The sequence below is a fragment of the Myxocyprinus asiaticus genome, chromosome 23 (assembly GCF_019703515.2).
Source record: "Myxocyprinus asiaticus isolate MX2 ecotype Aquarium Trade chromosome 23, UBuf_Myxa_2, whole genome shotgun sequence".
NCBI classification, from domain to species: domain Eukaryota; kingdom Metazoa; phylum Chordata; class Actinopteri; order Cypriniformes; family Catostomidae; genus Myxocyprinus; species Myxocyprinus asiaticus.
In genome coordinates this window covers 12115425-12141274 of record NC_059366.1, presented here as the reverse complement: position 1 = coordinate 12141274, position 25850 = coordinate 12115425, and positions in this window count along the sequence as shown.

Genomic DNA, 25850 nt, shown 5'->3' with positions numbered 1-25850 from the left:
GTGTGTTTGATAACACAGATGAGAAGCACAAACATCTGAAGCTCCTTTAATACAAGTAATCAATTAAAATAACAGGGAATTCTGCTCAAAATGTTGTGTTTGTGCTTAGATGAAATTTCAGCTGCATGTAGGAGAAGCAGCATGCCATTTTTATTTTTTATTTTTTCGCTTTGTCTCATCTGACATCTTTGCACTTTAAAGCAGGGACTAAAAACAGTTCAAGGAACGAAAATGAAAAACGAAAATGAACAAAATATTTAGCAGAACATAACCGAAAACCAGAAAAAAGTGATTTTCAATTGTTCCGGAATGAAAACAATTTTCTAATGCTGGTAACCGGTTATAGCCGGTTAATGTTGTTCCAATAATTTGTTTTATGAAACTAAAGGCCAAAGTGTTTATCACAGTACATTTTTGGAACTGCACTTCATGTTGCCGAAAAAAATGAAACGTGCTTTGATTCGGAAGGAAACTGTGGCATCACACATTTCTTTGCCTAATTGAATGTTATGGATGTTGCATTTGCTGAATGAAGACCTTTTTAACACTTGTGTATAATTACTAGTAGTAGTATATGTGCATGGTTAATCCAACCACATTAGAGGTAAAAAGTATATTTCTCAGTTGTTTCCAAGTCTTCTCTGAATTATTGTTAGATATGATGCATTAATACAGATTTGATGCTGCCGGTTTTTGACTCGGCAGCAGATCTGTAAATAAAATTACACTTAATTGTTCATTAACTGTATGCTTGTTATGATTTCTATACCAATAAATCCACCACACAGGAAAATTGCTTATTTTCACTTATTTTGGTGAGTGAACTTCCGACTTCACTGGGTCATTCATGTGCTCGGAACTCGTAATTACAATTTTTCCGAGTCCACTGGAAGGGCACATAACTCCTCGTCACACAATGTTCATCAGAGGGATGTAAACAACAGCTGAGCTCAAAGCTGCAGTTGGAGTGTGTCGTCACACACTGCATGGGCTCCTCACCCTGATATGAGGCCTGCCTCGACCGCACATGTCCAGAACCATGGCTGCGTGGTAAATTAAATGCTTCTCTGAACTCAGGCACCACTGGGGCCAGCAATTTTTCTTGGGTCTTATTTTGGTCAATGTGAGCTCCATCCAGGAAGTATGTAGTGTAGGGAAAGGAAGAAGGAAGAGACCTTGGCTCTAGTCTAGGATTCATTCTGTTTATGCACGAAGATCCCATTCTCATGAGGTGTCATGCATAAATTGAATTTACCATCTATGTATCTTGCTCTGTTACAAAACCTAGTGAGCTTTCTTGCAGTCTACTGCTTTCTAACTGAAATAAACAACCTGGTCTCATAGTGAAAATGTGACTCTATATATATTTTTACAAAACTTGTTATACGTCTCCAGGTACAATTCCCTGTAGTTTCCAGGATAAATGAATGCTAGAGGTGCTACAACAACTATGTGTTTTATTCACTTTCACTCAGATCATGACTTTAATAGCTGATTTTGACTTTATAAATTCTTATTTTTCTTTCTATTACTCAGAACCTTCTATTTTATGATATCCACACACTTTTACTTTGAAAATCAATACATTTTAATGCTTTTATTACAGACTCGCATATATATATATATATATATATATATATATATATATATATATATATATATATATATATATATATATATATATATATATATATATATATATATATATTCCAATACAAATAGCTTGCGCGGTAGCTCACCTGATAGGGTCTTAGACTTAAGAGTTGGAAAACTGCGGTTCAAGTCCAGCCATGAATTCAAGCTGATACATCACATTACAGAGTCATAGAAAGTGGCACAAAATGAGGTGGTTGCTTCAGAAAATATGCCTTTTCAATTCTGCATTTTAAAACACTAATGGTTAAGGCTACGTCTACATATATTTGAAAATGCGTTTTCATTTCAAAACGCTTACATCCCTGTACTGCGCATGAGTAAAACATAAGACGCTTCGAAATGCGTCATTTTCGTCAGGCATTTATTTACTTTTCTTCTCTTTGAAAGGTCACGGTAATGTCGAGGAAAGGCACAGAGTTTTTTAAATGGATGGACAAACATACTCGGGACCCAGGTGTAATGTAATAGCTCTGAACACTTCTCTGATTGTTTTAGACACAGTTCGGGCTAATCCAAACGTGTTCGCTGTTTTTCGGAGTCTAACTTCGTCGCTTAAGTAGTATAGAGTATGTAACAACCTTTGTAACAACATCCACCAGTGATCTCAGTCATGTTGTCTGGCCTTGAATATGAGGTCGTAGAAGTTCACTCAGATGATATAGAGAGTCCCTAGACATCCTAAAGTTCTCACGCCACTCATCGGGCATGATCATTTCATGTACAAAATTATCCCACCACGCACGGGTGCATCCAGGTCTCACCCAAAATCTCCGCTCCATGTACGGTCTGAAAACGCAACTGTCCTCACGTTCTGCTGCTGAACAACAACTGCGAGCAAACATCCCGTCTCCTTTGAAGAAATGTAAGCTGAAGTATGTACAAACAGACATTAATCTTTAACAATGCAATCAAACTGGAGAGTAGCCAAAACAACTGCGATACAGCGTCGTCCACTATCTTGTTTTGGACTGAATGGGTCACATGACTGCGTCACATGACTAAAAACGCAACATCGTTTTCAAAAGCCTCCATTTTCACAGTCCATACTACAACGCGAAAACGGCATTTTCAAATTTATCCACTTTGGAATGCGTTTTCAAAAAGCTCTGTTTTCGCGGACAAAAACAGCGTCTCAGTATGGACGCAAGGCCAAACAAGATGTGTTTTCAAACGAAAATGTTTTAGTGTGGACAAGGCCTAAATTTAGCCGTTGATTTGGTAAGAATGTCTTTTTTAAACATCTCATTTATATTTTGAAACACCATTGGTTAGGTTCAGGCAAAAGTTTTAGGTTAGGAAGGTATGTTTAAAAAATTTATTTTTATCTAAAATTCATCTTAAAATCGCATCTGAATACGACAGCATTTTACTTGATTTTGGCGGCCCCCAGCTGGACATTTCACTGAAAACCTGCAGCCAAATGTGTTATACGGCACGTACATTTTGAATTGCAAAAATGTTATGTTCACTTAAATTTCATGAGACAAGGCTGGAAATAAAGCCTCTTAAGTGACTGATTTGGAATGCTCTACGTAGGCAGCAACTCCTTGTGTCATCCAAATAGCACTCCTCGCATGAAGCACACAGGGAGCTTGACTCTACAGTTGATTTCAAATCAGTTTAGCATTAGCATGTTGCTAAGCTAACTCTACAATACTCTAATAAGCATAAAAATACACCGCACACACAGATATTGGGTAAAACAGTCCATTATTAGAACTATTTTATCTATACTTTTCTGAACTGAATGAAGTTTAAGTAAATTTATCACCAATATTTCTTTCGTTTTGTCTGTCATATTGAATGGATTTTATTATGCATTGTGGCAATACCTTTCTGTGAGTTGATGCCTTCGTAGGCAACTCACTAGGTTTTTAGAACAAATATCTTTCTATCTGTTTTTCTCTCCTTTTGTTCTTCCTCACGTTTTTTATTATTCTCTCACTCACTTTCTTGTCACTTAACAAGAGTGTTTGGTTTTGGGCTATTTTCATTGCTTGCTTTCCTTCTTTGTGAGCGTTTAGGTGTTTTTGGGCTTTTATCCTCAACAATTTTCCTTCTTTCAGGTCTAGAATGGACTGTACCTAACATCTGACATCTCAGTAACTGTGCATAGTCCTTCAACAATGGTCTAGTGTCTATAAACACATACTGAACCAAAGCCCCTCACATATCACTGTGTAGAAGGATATTGGACATTAAGCACTTGGAACGTTACCAGGTCATGTGTCTTGTATCTCAGAAGGCCCTTTATTGTGCTATTTATTGGCATGATAATATAAGAGACCATAAAAGTATTTTGTTTCATTGAGAATTGTGAATCATTCAGGACAGAGGTTGGCCTCAATTGGTTTATTTATCTGGGCATTACCTATGCCCACATCCTGTCCTTTAATGGTGGTAAATGTTTTGTCTTTACAATTGCCAGGCAGCCACCAGTAATACCATGGTACATTAATGTCCTGTATATCATGAGTGAGTACACTGATACTGTGGCATTCCAAGGTACTTCAAAGCACCATCATATTATCATTATACATGCCCAAAGAACATGGTACTACTATGGTATATGTCCAAAAACATGGTAATACTGTGTTATGTTTTGGTGCTTTGTTATATGCCCCTTTATGTACCAGGGATTCATTTTTATGAAAACTAACAGATTTCAACTTTAAGTCACATAAAAATCAATAGAAATGGAAATGGTTAGAAATGCATTCAATGCCTTTAATTAATAGATTTTGTTGTTTAACCCTTGTCCCCAGACCCAGACTTTCTATCTTAAAATATGAAAATCCACCAATAATTGAATTATATCAAGCTTATCAAAATAAAGTTTGAAATAAACAGTTATTTCAATTTGTATTGTGTAAAAATAAAATGATAAAATTTAAGACAAATTATAGACCATATGCAATAGGCACACCACCCAAATTAAATGGCAGAACATTCCTTGAATTAATGTACATTAGGAATGAAAACAAATGTAAAAAGAACATTGAAAAGGCAAGGATGTAGACCATAATGTACAGTAAAATAGGTATTTAGAGTGAGTCTGAGTCCTGTCAATCCTCTGTATGTGCATGATCTGATGTATGACCATCAGTTTGAGATGAGGGATTTGTTCTCTGCTGTTGACTGTTTTATCAGTTAATCATTGGCTTCCAGAATTATCTAGTGTCTGTGAACTGTAATAAACTATACTACACATATGGCAGTAAAACACTGAATCACTCATCTATACTCAGACAAATGACACAGTTAAATTGATTTCAGGGGTGTGAAAAAAGATTTCCTTTAATCAGAGATTTATAGTTAAATCAAAATATTTTGGAGGAATAGTTGGCCCTATGTCCAAAAAGTCATTTTTTACTCACCCTCATGTTATCCCATTTGCTGTTATTTTTCAGTGGAAAACAAAAGGAGAATTAGGAAGCATCTTTACACAACTCTTTCCTATACAGCAACAGTCCATAGTGACCTTTTCTGTTGAGCTCCAAAAAAATAAAAAATATATAAATAAAATATACATTTCCTCCATCCACATTCAAGTTCAAATTCAAAAATGGTGCGTTTATGTGCTGCTCCTAGTTTGATATCAAAATGTTTTTTGTGTGTCTTTTAACTAAATGCAAACTTGCAGATAAAGAATGAGATTGTTTTTGTGAACAGCATCCTAAATTTTGGTCTGTGCCTCACAAAGCTATAATATGGCTTTAAAGTACTTGGAATAAAGCTTTTAGAAAATATTCTTATCGCATTCATCCAGCATGCCAAATATAAACTTGGAATTATAGACATCTGAAGTCAAAAAGGCCACCCCCAAGTCACTATGATATTCTGGTCCCCAGACAAGGTTTAGGTCCCTCCTTCAGTGTGAGTCTTTCTAAGATATGCTGCCGATTTATTATCTGCTAAGTTTTTTTTATTTTATTTAGTCTATTAAGTAATAGCACATGAGAGATGTTCTTCAATAAGTTGCACACTTATCATTCACATAACTTTCAAGTTTGTAACACAAATGGTGTGGCATGAGGTACGCGCCAAAGCAGAGGATGTTACAGAGCAGCTGATCTTTCTGAGTACTTAGTACTTTCTAAGTATTCATAAGAATCATACAATTCAAAGAAAGAGACATGAGAAGAGCTTTAGAGTAGAGAGATGATGCATCATTCTCCGGTCACAGGAATTTGATAATTATTAAAGTGCAGCTATTCATCAGAAAAATAGTACATTGTGAAAGGGTAACTGTGACTGTTATCTCTTGTGAAAAGTTCAGTGGAGACCTATGCAAAGTTGCATCAGAATTGCAGTAGCTACAACTGCATTTAAAGACCCCATGAAAACAAAATTAGAGTTGTGTGACTTTTATTATATTTGTTTAAGCTTTCTATATACTAGTCTATTCCTAAAAGTTGACAGAATTCACTTTTAGTAGATATACAATTCTCTTTTGGGACAAACAGACACTACACAGATTTTTGTCCAATCAAATGCTCTCAAGAATGAAAATTCCCCTTCCCCTAATACCTCGGAGTGGGTTGGTTTGGTTCATGGCTTAAGACTCTTTTATGAGTAACTTTATGAAATCCCTATGGAAAAAAAATTAATGGGAAAAATACTTCTGGAACCAAGATGGCGGCAAGTTCCATCTCTTGTTCCCTATCTGTCACTCACTTGACGTTGTGTCAATGTAGTGACACGAAGGGTCACTCTTGGGAGCCCGAAACACCTCTGGTCTTTGATAAAAGGCCAATGAAAATTGGTGAGTGGTATTTGCATACCACTCCCACGGACATACGGGTATAAAAGGAGCTGGTATGCAACCACTCATTCAGATTTTCTCTTCGGAGCCGAACGGTCGATGTTCACTGAGCTGAATTCCACGACTGTTCATTCACCTCTGCTGGATCTGACGGTGCATTTCAGCAGCTTCTCCCTCCTCTGCAGAAAATGCCCCTGGGTGCTTCGGCAGAAATAAAAGAGTGTATTTCTCTAAAAGAGCGGCACACACGGAACGTCTTTTTAAAGACGCGTCTTTTTTAAAGATGCCTTTCCGTTTGTGTTTTATTTCTGGTTGCGGTCGTTATCTCTCGCCTTCTGATGGTCACGATTACTGTCTTTCGTGTTTGGGCGCAACCCACGTGGAGACAGCATTCATGGATGGATCATGTACTCATTGCGAGAACCATCGACCATGGCAATGTTGCGATCGCGGCTTGCCTACGGTGGAGGACCGGGAGGAGAATCTTTTGTTGCCTTTTCATTTAATTTCGCCACATGCCCAAGTGGCTGCGGTACCCAAGAGTTCAGCAAAAGAGCGGTTTCCTTGTTCCCTGGGTCACATACCCGGTGTGCACGGCCGTCATCAGGACCACCATCCACCATTCCATTTTGGCAGGTTTGGCGCTCCAGCGGCGGTCTCCCCGCCCCTGCGCACCCAGCTGTGGCACAAATCCACCCCCGATGTGACAGTCTCCATGGGTCACGAGGACAGGCCTCTTCCTCCCCCGTCCCAGGCTGTTCCAGGGGTGGTCACAAGGAGCCAGGTAAGTGCTTCGATGTCCCTGAACTCAGCACGGCCACGGCACGGTGTGGCACCTCAGGGTCTGCCCTGCCGCGAGGCCCACTCGCCGGTACGTCCAACGAGATTGTCCCCTTGGTCCCCCTCGCTCGGAGCTTAGACGCGTGGCTTGCACTTTCCAACCCGTCGCGATGGCTGGTCCGGACCGTCTGACTCGGCTACGCGATTCAGTTCGCCAGGCATCCGCCCAGGTTCAGCGGCGTCCACTTCACCTCGGTGAAGGGCGAGAACGCCGCTACCTTGCACGCGGAGATCACTACCCACCTATGGAAAGATGCGATAGAGCCTGTCCCTCCGGCCGAGATGAAGAAGGGGTTTTACAGCCTCTACTTCATTGTACCGAAGAAAGGTGGTGAGTTGTGAGTACTGAACCGGGCTTTACACAGACTCCCGTTCAAGATGCTGATGCAAAAACGCATTCTAGTGAGCGTCCGGCATCAAGATTGGTTCGTGGCGGTAGACCTGAAGGACGCATACTTCCATGTCTCGATTCTACCTCGACACAGACCCTTCCTGCAGTTTGCATTTGAGGGTCGGGCATATCAGTACAAGGTCCTCCCTTTCAGCCTGTCCTTGTTCCCTCACGTCTTCACAAAGGTCACAGAGGCAGCCCTTGCCCCACTAAGGGAAGTGGGAATTCATATCCTCAACTATCTCCATGATTGGCTAATCCTAGCTCACTCTCAGGATGTGTTGTGTGCACACAGGGACCTGGTGCTCTCGCACCTCAGCCAACTAGGGCTTTGGGTCAACTGGGAAAAGAGCAAGCTCCTCCTGGTTCAGAGCATCTCTTTTCTCAGCTTGGAGTTGGACTCAGTCTCGTTGACGGCGCGCCTCATGAACGAGTGTGCACAGTCGATGTTGACCTGTTTGAAGGCGTTCAGACAGAAGACAGCGGTTCCACTGAAACTGTTTCAGAGGCTCCTGGGGCAGATGGCATCCTCAGCGGTGGCCACTCCGCTCGGGTTGATGCATATGAGACCGTTTCAGCACTGACTCCAGACGCGAGTCCCGAGATGGGCATGGTGCCGCGGGACACATCGCGTGGCCATCACGCCGGTCTATCACCGCCTCTTCAACATTTGGACCAACCTCACATTTCTACGGGCAGGCTTTCCCCTAGAGCAGGTCTCCAGGTGCGTCGAGGTTACGACAGACACCTCCAAAACGGGCTGTGGTGCTGTATGCCTTGAGTTGCTCGCAATTCTGCTCACCCTGCTGAGGTTTTGGCTGTTGATCCAGGGCAAGCATGTGTTAGTTCGGACAGACAACACAGCAACGGTAGCATATATCATCTGTCAAGGCGCTCTACGCCCCCGTTGTATGTCACAACTCACCCACCGTCTCCTCCTCTGGAGTCAGCAGTACCTCAAGTTGCTGTGAGCCACTCACATCCCGGGCGACCTCAACACTGCAGCGGATGCGCTGTCATGGCAGGTTACCCTCAGGGGAGAGTGGAGACTCCACCCTCAGGTGGTCCAGCTGATTTGGAGTTGATTCGGGCAGGCACAGGTAGACCTGTTCGCTTCCCAAGAATCCTCCCACTGCCCGCTCTGGTACGCCCTGACCGAGGCACCTCTCGTTATAGACGTGCTGGCACACAGCTGGTTCCCTGGACTTCGCAAATATGCGTTTCCCCTAGTGAGCCTACTTACACAGACTCTGTGCAAGGTCAGGGAGGACGAGGAGCAGGTCATCCTGGTAGCACCCTACTGGCCCACCTAGACACTGGCGCCTCTCTAACAGACATTTGCTGAGCAGCGGGCTGGGCAACACCCAATACATTTGCGAGGTTCTACAATCTCCGGGTAGAACTGGTTTCATCCCGTGTAGTGGCAGACACAAGCAGGTAAGTCCGGGACAGCTGGCCAGGTGTATCGCTTCCGCATAGTGCCTTTCACCTCCCCTGAGCTGAAACATGTGCTGTTGACTCCCAGTAGTGTTCACAAACTGTGTTCCCTGGATGACTTCCTCCGAGCCCTGTGGCAGACGAGTTCGCGGAGAAACTCGCTGCTGGCTCAGTACATGTGCTAACTAAGCCCTGTACTGGGAGAGGAAAAAAAAAGAGGATAAGAGGCCACGACTGGGCTAGCCTGTCTCTACCTTTTGGGCAGTTGACTTATCCCCAAAGGGCCGTTCGACACTCATAACAGCGTTGGGGGACTTTACGTGTCGGCCTGGTGCGTTGGCTACGAGGCACACAATGGTCTGCCCGTCACACACCGCCAGTTCACGTAACAGAGTTCAGCTAGTTGTGGTGTTTCGTATAGGGACCCCTAGTGTCACTGCATCGACACAACGTCGAATGAGTGACAGATAGGGAATGTCCTGGTTACTTGCATAACCTCCGTTCCCTGATGGAGGGAATGACACGTTGTGTCCCTCCTGCCACAATGCTGAACTACCCGCTGAAATGGCCGGGACCTTGTTTCGGCTCCTCAGCACAAAACCTGAATGAGTGGTTGCATACCAGCTCCTCTTATACCCGTATGTCCGGAGGAGTGGTATGCAAATACCACTCGCCAATTTTCATTGGCCTTTTATCAAAGACCATAGGTGTTTCGGGCTCCCAATAGTGACCCCTAGTGTCACTACATCGACACAACGTCTCGTTCCCTCCATCAGGGAATGGAGGTTACGCAAATAACCAGGACGTTTTTTTGCCATTTTATTAGTCGCAAAAAAAGTGAGTCACTAACTCAACTGACAGATGTCAGTCTGTCTGTCTGTCTGTCTGTCTATTTATCTGGAAATACCATAGTATTTGTAAGTGTTAGCTGACTACCTTAATGAGCATATACTACATTTTGACAACTGCTTCACATTATATGAATTTTGAGAGACCTCAGACTACAGTATTTGCATTTCATGCCATGTGGCAAAACTGTCTGGTATGAAAATATAAGTCATTTCCATTTTTAAATACTAATCCCTTTTTTAAATTCATGCTTGATCATGGCATTCAATGTGTTCTGCAACCTCTTAACGGTTGTGCAACAGCAAAGCTGTTTCATCAGAGACACAAGCAAAACATGTCAAATGAAATTGGCTTTGCATGTCAATGGGATGATGAGAAAATATAACACGTAATGCTTTCTGGATCATCCCAACCAGCTTCCTGTATGTTTGGGTGTGGTTTCATATGTGTGAGAGCTTTTTGCCCAGGTCAATTTGCTTTTGCAGCATTGCAGTCACACACCCTTGCAAACACACACGCGCAGTAAATCAAACAAGTGTGATAGACACGTTTTGCTATTTCTATCTATCTACCTATCCATTCATCCATCCATCCATCCATACATACATACATACATACATACATCCATCTATCTATCCAACCATCCATCCATCCATCCATCCATCCATACATCTATCTATCTAAAGGAAAGCAGTTACTTTGCTGTGTTAGTGCTCGCCCTCAAATGAAAGTGGTCTGGCCTTCTAGTCTGGCTTGTACTGTCAAGTTCAGCCAGCGGTGCAGAGTAGACACAATCTGTGATTGGTAACTTACTTAGTGGCCCCAAAATAGTCCTGTACCTGGGGCCCAATATTTGGTGTTCCACCCCTGTTTGACCCGGGCACTGGGTTTGCGTGTCAGTAGGATGTGGTGCGTGTGACACAAGACATGTGCGTATCGTTAAAACTATGTAGCTCATGTCCTTAAGCTTTGGACATGGGCACAGTCACAGACCAGCACCTTTGAAGTCCCTAATCACTTTTATTATGGGTTGACTGGGCAGCAGTATGGATGAGAGTGTGTGAAAGTTTGAAACACTGTCTAGAGCAGTGCTTCTCAACTGGTTTTGCCTCACGACCAAGATTTTAAATTGGACATCAAATGGAACACACACAACCAAATATATATATATATATATATATATATATATATATATATATATATATATATATATATATTATGAGTTGTAAGACAAGAGTAAGATGTTAGGCTCAATAATATACTATAATATTTAGTATTTAGAATTTTCTCCATGGCTGAGATGCGTATAGTAGAGCTATCAATAAGAATTAGGTCTTACACAGATTTGTCATTACACAGCTCACATTCCAGATGCACTTTAACCTTTCCAAACAGTTTCAGGCGATGTAGATCGCAAAGTATGAGGAAATTATAATGCAAAAATATAGAATAAGTAAATACAGAAGTACTCTCTTTCCGCTTAAGCAAAACTTGCGTGTCGAGCGTCTTTAAAGGAAACACCCCGGCGTTACATCTTAAATGCAGTTATATTTAATGTGTTTTAGCTTTATTAAAGTTAAAATAATATGGAAGCAGATCATGTAAATAACTACAAACTCTGAAACTGGCATTTCTCTGAGGGGTCAGTGTCTCTTCTATGAGTTGCACAAATGTCCCTATCTAAGGCGGCGAGATTGAAACTGTACCCATCTGATGCACACTCTGTCGCGGGGACGCTCATCCCTCACGCGCACTCTTAATGCAGCTAGATTATAATGTGATGGCTCGCGACTTATTGAATCATAATATATGTCACTGTGCATTTCTTATCGTGAAGAAACATTTTTGTTAGTTAAAGATGGATTGAAGTAAACAGAAAGGTGAGAGAGGGTAGTCTTCGCCCCATTGTATACTGCAACAAAATACGGTTTTGATTTGTTTTTGTTTTGGCTTGTTTTCCAATATAAATATCTAAACCTCCTTTAAAACAATGTACATTTTCTTTAGCAGCTATACTGCAGAAGAAAAAATTGTTATCTGTGAATGTTGAATATAATATTAAAAATACAATATTTTAAAATATCTAAAAATCCTTTAAAAAAGATGCATTTACCTGAGAAGCAGAATATAAGATATTTAGACTTGCTTTTAGAGAACAGATCTTGAATATAAGTATATTTTGTTTTTAACTGCACTCGTAGAAGTATAACTAAGTGAAAAAATACACTTATATACAAAATACACTTATATTTAAGACACATTCTCTTAAAGCAAGTCTAAATATCTTATATGTTGCTTCTCAAGTAAATGTATCTTGTTCTAAGGATTTTTAGACAATTTTAAATGGAAAAGAAGACAAAACACTTGATAACAATAGGATTTTTTTGCAGTGAAATTCTTTACTGAATTAAACTTAATTTCCCTTTTATTCAGTGAATGTCATTGTAACAGCTCAAAAACAGAAGGGAAGGAGAACACAGGGAAGCAGGTTTTTCCAGGCTAAGGTAGGACTTTTAATCGGCCACTTCAATGCTTTACAACTTCACAAACTCGTCAGCTTCACAGGCACGTAGTAACTTAAACACATCAGCTTCACCAACATATCAGATTAAACATAGCAGCTTCAGGAGCACCATGGCCTTCCTTGTGCCAGACTCTCTCTCTCTGCTGGCGGTGTGGTTGCTTATATGCCGCTCTCCCCATGCTCACTGGAATTAGAGACAGGTGTTACATATAATCTAGCTCAGGTGCAAGCGCACTTACCGCTTTCTCTCTCTCCGGACGGACGCTTGACCACGCCACCACTGCCACAGTCATTTAGAGGTACTTTTAAAAGATGATTTTGTCCTCTTTATTGTTAGTAAGCACATTTAATACAACAAGCTGAATAATCGGTTAAGAGCTAATGATTAATCGTTGCAATAATCGCCGAATAGTCGAATAATCGTTCTAATAATCGTTAGATTAATCGATTATCAAAATATTAGTTAGTTGCAGCCCTATTACTGAGGGAGAACCACTCGTCACGGACATAACATAACAAATAGACGTTTAAGATGTTTCTTAACACAGCATCCATGTAATAACTTTACAACTGATAGTGAGCGCACATGTAGTGTTAAGATAAATACCGGCAAAACTATGGCATATTAACTGCATGCATATTCATTAACCTCAGCGATGGTTTAGTTTTAAGATAAAAGATGATTTAATGTTAGTTTCTGTAATTTAGGAGAACCAACAATCATATATAAAAAAAGAATTATATTAGGGATGTCCCGATACCACGCTCATGTACTGGTACTCGTACTCTGAAAAATGCTCCCGAACCAAAAACCGATACATCTGATGTCCGAATATCATTACGTAAACATTTAGTCCACAAATTAAAATCATGTTGTGTCTTAGTGAGATTATTTAACCGCAAAATCTGTGATTTAATGAGATAATTCAAATGTAAGCGCTTGTAAATGTGTGGAGACAGTGTTGTACTGATGCCGGCTGCTCATACCTTTTAAGACTCCTCCAAGGCTCATACAGGGAAAACACCATCATGAGCCGTTTGTATCAGATGACAGTAAACAGAGTGCAAATTCACATTGTAGTGCGAGGCACATACAGAGTAAATACTTATTTAATTAAATAGTAGCCTTTTGCCGTTTAATAATCACTTTGAGTTACGTAGCGACTGGCTTTTCCAGAGTGGAAATCTGCCATCATCACGTCAGAGTTTCTTGGTCAAAACTACACAGAAACACTTCAAAATAAAAGCTCCGTCCAAATAAAAGCTAAATTTATAGGGAAAAATTATGACAGAAATAAATCACTACTGTAAAGGTATGTAATATTCACTGTACTACTACTACTACTACTACTACTACTACTACTACTGATAATAATAATAATTAATCAGTAGTAATTGTATTATACTTAAGCAGTATCTAACATTTGTAATGCTCTGTTATGCAGCACTTTACTTACGTGGGGCCCCGTACACAACAACAACCCCCCTCCCCCCAACACCCCCTACACACTGTTGCTTGCTCAGATTAATAATTGACTCATAACCTCATTTTGCAGTTATTCCCTTTGTTTATTTTGCTTATATTTGTATACAAAATTATTATGAAGAAATGTCATTAGGAATGAAAAAAAAAACCCTCTTAACCCTCTCAGCTCTGACTCATAGCATCTTTTAACCCTATGCGCCCAATGACAGTGTGACAACTCTCAATTTCAGTCACTGTCATGTCCCTGCTGATGCTGAGGGGAACTGTGATCAGTTCAGTGTGGATGTATATTCTCAGAAGAGTTTTGAATATGCAACATCAAACATAAGGATGCTTTTGAGGTGCACAAGGAGCCGCCAGACTCCTGCTTCCCCCACATACCACGTCATATCACAAATGCTAATTTAACTGGATGGAAATGTGAAAAAATATTTTACCAAAAAAACCTACATTTAAAGTAAATACCTCCCCCTATTTCTAAATAGCAATTATTCGGGGAAGAAAACCACATTTTCTTAACCAGTATTTTTGTCTAATTTTCCATTAAAAATATCTAAGCATCCTTATAACAAAATTAATTTACTGTAGAAGCAAAACAGTGTAAGATAACAGGACTTGTTCTCAGAGAATACAATTAATTTTTTTGTTTTTGTTTTTATCATACTACATACAAAACTTTCTTACAGTTATGCTTAAAACCAAATTTAATTACACAATTTTGCTCATTGATTTCAAATAAATCTACATCAATGGGTTAAGACCACTTTTATGTAATGTTAAACAATGTTTCACACTTGTATTTTTAAATTAGATTAGCACTGCTTTTAAAACTGGGGTTTGAAGCCCTCTAATGGGCCGTTCACACCAAAAGCATTTTTGAGTTCATTGCAGTTTCAGTTGCTTTTATATAAACATGCACTAGACAGACGTCTTTGACTGTTGCATCTCGCCTTGCTGATTGTTCAGCATCTGACGGAGGAGTGCCAGGTTTTTTAGATGCGGTGTCAAATAACAGTAAAAAGAATTTCAACCTTCTCGAAACATCTGCATTTGCAAGCAAGTTACTCCAAAAAAAAAAACTAATTACATTACTATTCTAAAATTGTAATCAGACTTCTGACTTCACTACTTCATTAAAAAAAGAAATCACATTACTAATGAATTTTATGTTACTTTCTAAAACCCTTTTCACAGAAAAGCTTTTGTTTTTCTGCTCAACGAATTAAAAATAATGTCTATTTTCCTCATTCATTGACTCGTTAGGGGGCTCACACCCTTCATTTGTCACAGAAATGCAAACAAATGTACTGTACATGCAACATGATCACATGAGAAGATGGCATGTTGTTTCTGAGAGTTCCATCCTAGGATCAGTTTATAAAATATGCATACTTCCTCACTAGGTGTGTAATGATTCGTTGTGACAACAAGTCGATTTGATTACGATGCATTGTGAAATCTAAAATTTGATTCGATCCAATTGGATTTGATTATTTTGGAATGATTCATAATTATTTTCAAAAATATGCTGAAAAAGGTTACAAGTTTTTATTAAATATTCCTAATTTAGACAGCACAGAAATGCACCATACTTCAGCACTAGAGTCACAGATGCATTTAGGACCAAGGAGGTTTGGCTTATATGTGTGGCTGCATAGATAAACAAAAAATGCATAAGGCTTACATGATATGCATTATAGATATGAATGTTACATTTAGACATAATGTGGTACAGATATCTTACATGCATAATAGATATCCGATATAAATAAAGGATAACAATGTCTGATGCAACATAATGACTTAATGCAAACACACAAACAGATGGGAAATAAGTGTAATAGATTTGCATATCATGTAATTTTAAGATTTATTGTACCAGTAATTACTGATGAAATGTCATGTACATACGATCCAGGTTTTTAATCGAGCAGGGTAATAGAATGAAAAACTGTCTATTAGTAGCATGTAAAGGCGGTAACATGGGATGTGGTAACCGTTAGTTCCCTATTCATTTTGGGATAGGGAAAGAGGTGTCAGGCGGCTAAAAAGAGACACACCTGCTTGTCAAACTCGCTTACGAGAATTCGATCGCATTATCATGCAGGACTGTTTGTGGCATACACTGCAAAATAATTTTAAAAAATATATATTTTCATGGCTGTGTCATTGACTATTCACATGTTATTGTTATCAACTGGTTAGTTCCCTTAGAACAGTGTGATATCGCTCCCTATTCTGTGACAATAACTATAAAGAGAATGAATTAACTAATGAGTGTTTTCATTCACAGCCAATGTCTGCCCACCAGTCACATTTATTTAAGCCAAGTTCTATGCGTGGTTAAACTGTTTATGGAGAAATGGCTAATTTTATGGAGATACAAAAGCAATTTTAACATACTATATCGAAATAAGGGATGAATGCAATAATGAACTTATGTGTGTCAGACTGATGCAAACAGTTTTGAATAATGATACAGAAAGCCAAACTCAGTGAGAAGGGTATAGCTGCAGGCATTGCTCCAAAAAGGGGTGGGAGCTCCAAATTGCCAGCAAAGATATGGGGAGCCCCTTACCTAACACTTTCCCTAAACCTAACAGTCTGTGGAGGCGTCGCCCCCTTTTGGAGTTGGCGCAACCTCCTTTTGGAGTAACCCTGCCCCCTTCTGGAGAAACCACACCCTATTTTGGAGACTTCGCCCCCATTGGGAGATCTCCGGCCTGCAGCTATACCTACTTGAAGTCGGCAGCATCCATCGATCTATTTATCCATCCATCCATCCATTTTATCTTATGTACTAGGTTTGTGTTGTGAACTCGGCAGCATAAACTTTCTTTTTTTCAAAGTGCGCTTTCTCCCTTTAATCTCACATGCTCCTTTCCGTGTCTGATTGCGAGAAGGTTTGTGTAACATGAGACAGACTCATTGGGTATTAATATATCATGATAATCAATTCTTAAATTCTGTAAAACCCCATTCTCCCCTGTCGATGTTCGCGGGAGTAGCGCATCTAAACACCTTCAGTGAGTTGTAAACACGGAGACTGTGTGCAACCGCGAAAGCCGTCTGTGAAGCACGTTCTTTGAACAACAGTCCTAACAGTCATCAAGCCAGGGGGCCCCACAGAACGGCAAGCCCATGGGCCCAGAGGTACCTCAATGAGCCTCTGCCCCGTGGACATTTCACCCAGATAATGGAGCTCCCTATACACCCAATAACACTTACCGTTGGGATGTGTTTTGCATTTCGGTAAGCACACACCTATTTCAGCTAAAGAAAAGTCAATGTACTGTTTTCGATATCACTGTGAGATCAGTCTGGTACATGTAATGTAATTCATGTTTTAAATGTATTCTATATATATATAATATTATTTTAGAAATATGTGTAGCCCAAGGAAAGATATTAAAAATAATTAACTTAAGTCAATAAATGTTATCTCATTACAATAATGTATTTTTTTTTAATTAATTACTGTGATTAGATTACCCTCAGCACTGAGTGCAAAAACGCATTTCGTCTGAGCTGCCCCTTACCCGAATTGCACTGCAAAAGGTCTACAGCGTTGCACATTGTCATGCTAGAATGCTACTGCGAATTGTTCAGCAAGAGATAACCAATCACTTTCTTTTGCTATATGTTGCTTTGGCAACTACCACGATCACAAAATGTAGACGTCACCTTGTTTGTGTATTTGTAGACTTTGGAGAGTGTGTCAGCCTACATCTTAACATATGATTCCAACCACACACATGCTGACACTAACACAGATGTGTCTTTCACTGTCTCTGAGAGCTTCCCAGAAGCTGACCGAGACAATGAGGAAGTCATGATGATTTTGTGGTCTCAGCATACAGACAAAAGCACATGAAATTAAAGCCAAGAACATCTTTTGCCATGGGCTAGACCGCTCTTACTGAACACACTTCTAGCTAAGAACAGACTCTTATCACATCTTATCACTCAAAGAAAAAGAAGAAGAAAAAAAAGTTCCCCTGTGATTCAGTCCTTTCAGTCTTTTATGGAGTGATTCTGTTTCACTACATGGAAAATTCTCAAACTTTGGTCATACAAGATAGGAAACAATTAAGAAATAATTTTCTCACATTACAGTAAATGGCAAAATGAATGTTTTACCCATTTATTAACATTTAATTTCCATTACTATGAATTGATGAATAGATAAAGACAGTAGAATGGGTTACAAAGTAATTTCTGGCAAGCTTCTACTCTTGTGCTTGTGCATACAAAAATCTATTGAAGACTTTTAAATCTTTAATTTTTAATGTCATTTCATTGACACATTATGTTTGCTGTTGTGCAATAAGATTGTATAAGGGTATCTATGCATGCAAGAGCACGTATCTTTGTTTTCATTGTTGCCAGAAAGCAATGGGACATTGTTCATAATGGTCCAGTTGTGGCAGTGGAACACACCCATTTTCCTATTCATGGAAATAAGAAAAACACACATGCAAGCAGGCACACTCTCCAACACTGTACCTCTCCATCAGCATGCTAACATGAAAGCAGAGAAATAATACATTTATCCACTAACACACACAATGGAAGAAGATTAAGTTTGAAGATTGATACACACACATTGTGTATGGAATGCATTGCAAAAGCATGCATGTTGCAATCTGAACTGATAATAACCACCGCAGTCCTGTTATGTGAATAACAGGACATGATCAAAGCTCCAATAAATTTAGAAGAGTACACAATGTTCTGCTGTCTATCACACCTCACATCAATTTAAGCTTGTTTAGGTGATTGTGGTTTGAGCCAGAACTGCATTGTTGATTTTCAGTGTTCATCCACGTTTCTTTTTTTGATCCAAGTTTTATCTGTTGACTCTATCTATATTGTATTGTGAGATGTCTTTTTGCTTATCTGGTTGTATGATTACAATGTTCTTGTTTGGGTATTTTCATGTGAAAGTGAGATACTCAGTATATTTACGTTATATTTACAATTTAATATGAAGAGACTGTGAGATGAACAGAGATGAGCTACATGGCCCTCAACAGCATCCTGGCCCTAAGCAGAACAGGAAATGACACGAGAGACTGCTGTCCATTTAGATGGGTGGCAGTGGGCCAGACCATAGCAGGGAGATGTGGGAAACAGGAGACAGGGTGATCGACAAGCACAAAAGGGCATAACATAACAGAGGTTTGGGTTTTATGTGTGAGAGTATGTGTAAAAGAGAGGAAAAGGGTGAGGGAAAAATGCTTGTTGTATCTGTCTTTGATTATGCATGCTTGTATAACCACTAATGTGGTGATGTGGGTATGTGCATGCATGGGGTTACTGTGGTTTATAATTGAGTTTACCTATTTTGTTTATTTATTTATTTTACTAAATACTTTATTATGAATTTGTCCATTTAATATAATTTATTTCTCGTTAGTTTCAGTGTTTTGTAGTTTCAGTTTAGTTAAGGGTTTTAAGTGTATTTTGTTTTAGTTCTTATATTTTATGGCTGCCAAAGTTAATACGTTATTTGATATTGTTTAAATGTATTTATTACACAATTCTCTGAAATGCTCAATTTTGACTGGTTAATCGCGCCATCCAGTGGTCTGATATTTCTGAATAAAGACAGCACATCTGAGATTAAAGTGATATTTCGCCGGTCATCTGGATATCGTGAGTCAACTTTCCCACTTCTCTTATCACTCTGCGATCTCTGCAAGTAAGCTAATAAAATCATTTCAACACAAATCAATGTCTTATGTCCATATATTAAATTATTTGGCAAGACTTCTTGTAATAAGTGGGATAATGAGTAGTAAGACATGGTGGAATTCATGTCAGGTAATGACAATTTTTTAATTATATCAATATTTCATGTTTAATTATTTATTTGGTAAGTAGCCATGCAATTAGCAACATAAACTACAGTCAGCTTGTTATTACTGTAAAATAACCCCCTTCGGGGTGATACAAGCAACACGACCACATGGGACATCGGCATGTTGTTTCCAACAGTTCCAGTATCCTAGGATCGGCCACATTATACCAACTGGCTGACAAGCAGCATCTCCTAACAGACATTTTTTGCATCAGCACAAGTGTGTTTACCTTCCCCTGTGGCATGACTGGAAGCACTAGTAAGTAATCATGTTTGTATAATAAGTGACAGCACTAATCACAGGTTGCATTTTCCCCTCTTGCATTAAATTTTTACCCCACTGATGGTTAGGTTTAAGGTTTGGGGTTTGGGTTGGAGGTTCCGTTTATAAAATATGCATTCCTCTTTACTGTATTACAGCCTGTAGACCGTGGACATTTCTCTCGGAAAATGGAGCTCTCACAAGCCCATACGCCCAACAACACTTTCCGCTTTGGCCACTGGAGGCAGTGTTTCACATTTCAGTAAGCACAGATCGATTGTATCTAAAGAAAAATTTGAGCTACTGTTTCCAATTTCAAGATCAGTCTGATACAAGATCCTAATGCTGGCTGTAGATTATCCATTACTAAGCTTTGACTTTTGAAAATGTATTTCAGTTTCTATTTTAGTTTTTACTTCATGTAATAAATGTTTTCATTTAGTTTTCATGTTCATTTTTGTTAACATTAATAACAATGGCGGGACGGTAGAGTGTGTGTGTCTTTGTCTACATGTCCGTATGTGTTTCAGTATGTATGTACCAACATGCTGGTATGTATGCAGTTGAAGTACAGTATGTGTGTGTGTTATTGCTGACAGCAGTGCTCTGCTCTGATTGCTGCATGACTGAGAGCTGTTGACAGGTATCTGTTATATCATGAGTTCATGAAGTACAAGCATGATAGAATGGGTTGGAGAGTGTGTGTGTTTTGGGAGGCTGTATGTGTGTTTGTGTGTGTTTGAATCCTGCTGGCAAGGGGTATTGGGCGAATCTCCACATTTGGGACCGTCTGGCAAGTCAAGACAGTTTGGAAAAGTGCTTCATTCACACACACACTCACACACTCACACACACACACACACACACACACACACACACACACACACACACACACACATACACATACACACACACACGTTGCTGCGGCTATCCTTATGAGGACTTTCTATAGGCATAATGATTTTTATACTGTACGAACTATAGATTCTATCCCCTAACCCTACACCTAAACCTAACCCTCACAAAAAACTTTCTGCATTTTTATATTTTCAAAAAAACATAATTTAGTATGTTTTTTAAGTTATATGAATTATGGTGACACTAGAAATGTCCTCATAAACCACATTTAAAGCATAATACCCTTGTAATGACCAGTTTGTAACCTAAAACAATGTCTTCGCAAACCACCCAAACCCACATTAATGGAAAATTCCATAGAGAACTTTTCCCTGACTAAACTGGATTCAGGGCTAAATTGTGAAGGTTCCCTATCTGTCACTCACTCGACATTGACAGAGACACCTCTGGTCTTTGATAAAAGGCAACTGAAAACTGGCGAGTGGTATTTGCATGCCACTCCCCCGGACATACGGGTATAAAAGGAGCTGGTATGCAACCACTCACTCAGATATTCTCTTCGGAGCCGAACGGTCATGCTCACTGAGCTGGGTGCTTCGGCAGAAAAAAGAAAGTATATTTTCCTGAAAGAGTATATTTCTCTAAAAGAGCGGCACACACGGAACGTCTTTTTAAAGACGCGTCTTTTTAAAGATGCCTTTCCGATTGTGTGTTATTCCTGGTTGCAGTCGTTACCTCTCAACTTCAGACGGTCACGATCGCTGTCTTTCATGTCTGGGCACGGCCCACACGGAGGCACCGTTCATGGATGGTTCATGTTCTCACTGCGAGAATATGACCATGGCAACGTTGCGGTTGCGGCTTGCTTTCGTAAGAAAGCAAGCCACCCCAGCGGCTCCCCGCCTCAGTCCTTCTACCTACGGGTTTGAGGCCAGCAAGGCTAGCACTGGGGGCGATTTGGGGACCCAAATGGGACCGCCTCCGCCGGGTATCCCCCCGCGGACCTCCCATTCCCCAGCACGCTTGTCTACCCCGATCGGGCTTCCGGATGAGTCCGCTGGCTCGTCTCACGGCAAGTTTGACCTCTTGTTCGGAGCCCGCAAAGCTGATGAGCTCCCGAGCGAAGCATCGGAGAGCGGGCTTGCCCAGTCGGACGCAGAAGCCTCAGCTGGGCTCCCCCATTCGGGGACGATAGTAGATAGGACGATTCGGGGAGCTGGTAGTAAGACCACTCCATCCCCCTGTGGAGGGCCAGGTGGAGAATTTTTTGTTGCCTTTTCATTTGATTTCGCCGCATGTACAAGTGGCTGCGGTACCCAACAGTTCAGCAAAAGAGCGGTTTCCTCCTTCCCTGGGTCACATACCCGGTGTGCACGGTCATCATCACGACCACCGTCCACCTTTTTTCCCTTGCAGGATTGGCGCTCCAGCGGCGGTCTCCCCGCCCCTGCGTGCCCAGCTGTGGCACACATCTGCCCCCGATGTGACAGTCTCCACGGGTTGCGAGGACAGGCCTCTCCCTCCCCCGTCCCAGGCTGTTCCGGGGGTGGTCACAAGGAGCCAGGTAAGTGCTTCAATGTCCCTAGACTCAGCATGGCCACGACATGGTGTGGCACCTTGAGCTCCGCCCCGCTGCGAGGCCCCACATGCCGGTACATCCGACAACGTTGTCCGTTTGGTCCCCCTCACACGGAACTTGGATGGGTGGCTTGCGCTTTCCAATCCATTGCGATGGCTGGTCCGGACCGTCTGACTCGGCTTCGCGATTCAGTTCGCCAGGCGTCCGCCCAGGTTCAGCGGTATCCATTTCACCTTGGAGAAGGATGAAAATACTGCTACCTTGTGCGCGGAGATCGCCACCCTCCTACGGAAGGGTGTGATAGAAACTGTCCCTCCGGCCAAGATGAAGAAGGGGTTTTACAGCCCCTACTTCATTGTACCAAGAAAAGGCGGTGGGTTGCGGCCAAACTTGGACCTGCAAGTACTGAACTGGGCTTTACACAGACTCCCGTTCGAGGTGTGGTCTCCGCGGTGTCCTCCCCTTGGGAGGGACACCCCCCGACTAGACCTGGCGGCCCAGTCAGATAATCCCCCTTGTTTTTTAGGGAGTGGAAAAAAAGAAGGGGAAAAGAGGCCATGACTGGTTTAGCCTGTCTCTATCTTTTGGGTAGTCGACTTGTCCCCAAAGGGCCGTTCGACACTCATAACTATGTTGGGGGAGGTTACGTGTCGGCCTGATGAGCTGGCTACGAGGCACACAGTTGTCTGTCCATCATACACCGCCAGGTCACATAACACAGTTCAGCCAGTTGCGGCATTTTGTATAGGGACCCCTAGTGTCACTATATCAACACAACGTCGAGTAAGTGACAGATAGGGAATGTCCTGGTTACTTGCGTAACCTCCGTTCCCTGATGGAGGGAACGAGACGTTGTGTCCCTCCTGCCACAACACTGAACTACCCGCTGAAATGGCCGGACCTTGTCTTGGCTCCTCAGCATAAAACCTGAATGAGTGGTTGCATACCAGCTCCTTTTATACCCGTATGTCCCGGGGAGTGGCATGCAAATACCACTCGCCAATTTCCATTGGCCTTTTATCAAAGACCAAAGGTGTCTCGGGCTCCCAAGAGTGACCCTTAGTGTCACTACATGGACACAACGTCTTGTTCCCTCCATCAGGGAACGGAGGTTATGCAAGTAACCAGGACGATATCCTGCACATTCGTATGTGTGTGTATGTGTGTGTGTGGTTTAAATGTGCGATTTGTATCTCATTGAGATTGTTTCCAGAGTCCTACTTTAACATGATAACAACATTTTGAATTACCAGAATTACCATTATATACAGTGTATAAATATAAACAATATATATATACACTGGTGGCCAAAAGTTTGGAATAATGTACAGATTTTGCTCTTATGGAAAGAAATTGGTACTTTTATTCACCAAAGTGGCATTCTACGTGAAAAATTACTATTACAATTTGAAATTAAACCTTAAACTACTTCAAAGAGTTCTCATAAAAAAGTCCTCCACATGCAGCAACGATAGCTTTGCAGATCCTTGGCATTCTAGCTGTCCAGTTTGTCCAGATACTCAGGTGACATTTCACCCCACGCTTCCTTTAGCGCTTGCCATAGATGTGGCTGTCTTGTCAGGCACTTCTTACAGTCTTACAGGTTACAGTCTAGCTGATCCCACAAAATCTCAATGGGGTTAAAATCCATAACAATCTTTTCCAATGATCTGTTATCCAATGTCTGTGTTTCTTTGCCCATTCTAACATTTTCTTTTTGTTTTTCTGTTTCAAAAATAGCGTTTTCTTTGCTATTCTTCCCATAAGGCCTGCACCTCTGAGTCTTCTCTTTACTGTTGTACATGAAACTGGTGTTGAGTGGGTAGAATTCAATGAAGCTGTCAGCTGAGGACATGTGAGGTGTCTATTTCTCAAACTAGAGACTCTGATGTACTTATCCTCTTGTTTAGTTGAATCTGGGCCATCCACATCTCTTTCTGCCCTTGTTAGAGCAAGTTGTCCTTTGTCTTTAAAGACTGTAGTGTACACCTTTGTATGAAATCTTCAGTTGTTTAGCAATTTCAAGCATTGTATAACCTTCATTCCTCAAAACAATGATTGACTGATGAGTTTCTAGAGAAAGCTGTTTCTTTTTTGCCATTTTTGAGTCAGTCTATTGCATACTGTGGCAACTCAAAAACAAACACAAAGACAATGTTAAACTTCATTTAACAAACCAAATAGCTTTCAGCTGTGTTTGATATAATGGCAAGTGATTTTCTAGTACCAAATTAGCAATTTAGCATGATTACTCAAGGATAAGGTGTTGGAGTGATGGCTGCTGGAAATGAGGCCTGTCTAGATTTTTTTCAAATAGTGATGGTGCTGTTTTTTACATCAGTAATGTCCTGGCTATATTTTGTGATCGGGTGAATTCCACTTGGGTGAATTAAAGTACCAATTTCCTTCTGAAACAGCAAAGTCTTTACATTATTCTAAACTTTTGGCCACCAGTGTGTGTGTGTGTGTGTATATATATATATATATATACAGTTTAAGACAGAAGTTTACATACACTTAGGTTGAAGTCATTAAAACTCATTTTTTAACCACTCAACAGATTTAATATTAGCAAACTATAGTTTTGGCAAGCCATTTAGGACATCTGCTTTGTGCATGACACAAGTAATTTTTCCAACAGTTTTTTTACAGACGGATTGTTTCACTTTTATTTGACTATATCACAATTCCAGTGGGTCAGAAGTGTACATACACTAAGTTAACTGTGCCTGTAATTAGCAATTAGCTTCTGATAAGAGGTGTACTGAATTGGAGGTGTACCTGTGGATGTATTTTAAGGCCTACCTTCAAACTCAGTGCCTCTTTGCTTGACATCATTGGAAAATCAAAAGAAATCAGCAAATACCTCAGAAAAAACAATTGTGGACCTCCACAAGTCTGGTTAATCCTTGGGAGCAAAATCACTGCTTACTGCCCAAGTCAAAAAATCCTACTCCCAATCCTTCATAATGTTCTCACTCGGGTCCTTCCTTATGGGATTTTTCTGTATGTTTTATTGTCTGCCAGGCGTGAACGCTTAGAAAAGAAGTAGAACTCCTCTCATGAATAAGCCACGAGATTTAAGATCATTCATGTTTGTAACTTTTATTCATATTGGTCAGGATATAAATTCACAGAAGGGCTGACAATTCGTTTAGCCACCAGTGGCCATTTTATTGCCGTTTAGGTCCTAACTTGTAATTTCATTGACATTTATCATATCGTTCTGTAACGTTCATGACAGAAAACACACACAAGCCCTTTGCAGGACAGTGAAGGCTACACTCCACACCAATGTCTCCTCCACCCTTGTAGATTTGGCCTCTCATGATAAGTGATA